This window comes from Myotis davidii, unplaced genomic scaffold (genome assembly GCF_000327345.1).
Source record: "Myotis davidii unplaced genomic scaffold, ASM32734v1 scaffold960, whole genome shotgun sequence".
NCBI classification, from domain to species: Eukaryota; Metazoa; Chordata; class Mammalia; order Chiroptera; family Vespertilionidae; genus Myotis; species Myotis davidii.
In genome coordinates, this window is record NW_006293003.1 from 2,795,888 (window position 1) to 2,796,886 (window position 999).

Sequence of the window (999 nt, forward strand, 5' to 3'; positions counted from 1 at the left end):
CCTCAGCTCCAGGCTTACCTGGACCCCTCCTGTCCGCCCCCCAGCCTGCCAGCTTCCTCACGGACATGCATCTGCGCCCCTGCTCCTGCTTAAAGCCCCAAGGGCATCCGCACCCCAATCATGCCTGACGACCTCTGGCCCACAGGCAGGCCACGCTGCCCTTGCCCCAGGGCCTTTGCACCTGCTACTCTCTCTGCCCCGAACTCGCTACCTCTCCCCACCCCACCTCAGCCCCAGGCCTGCGCTAGCTGCTGCCTCCCCAGGAAGCCGGCCCTGCTGCCTGCGTCCCTGGGGTCAGGTGCCCCATGGTCCCCATGTCCTCTGTGAATGCCTGCACACGCCCCCCTGAGGGGCCACATGGGACACGTTCTGTTAGATGCCCTGGCCCAGCACAGGCCCAGCAGGAAGGGCTGCCTCTCCAGCATTTGCTGAACGAAGGAGGCGGTGAGGGGATGGGGTCCAGGGGGGTACGCCGGTCCCACAGAGGGAACAGGCTCCGGCCCCACAGGCCCACACCCACCTCGAGGGGCTCTGCCCAGCGGCATGTGGTGTCTGAGGAAGAGGTGAGCGTGTTTTTGACGGGAGACGATTTCGTTTCTCATGCCCTAACGTACACAGTCGTGAGGAATAAACTAAAATGGGGCATCGGTTTCCGTGACCAGGGCCAGCTGATTTCAGACAGACTTTGTAGGACGTGACGTCAGGTTTCCTTCTGGCCACACGGCAGGGGGGTGCGTGCTGTGCTCACTAGAGAACCAGACGGGTCCCGCTCCGGGCGGGCGCGGGCGCCAGGACAGAAACCTAGGCCACAAGCCCCATGGGCAGTGAGGTCGCCAGCTCCACATCAGGGTTGGCCACGGAGGAGTCTGGAGGCCCAGCAGGTGCACCCACCCCCACTCCCGCGGCCCACCCTGCCAGGCGGACCCTCCACCCACCTCCCTGACCCAGGCCAGCCGTGAGCAGGTCTGACCACGGGCCCCAAAGTCACCAGCGGGAACG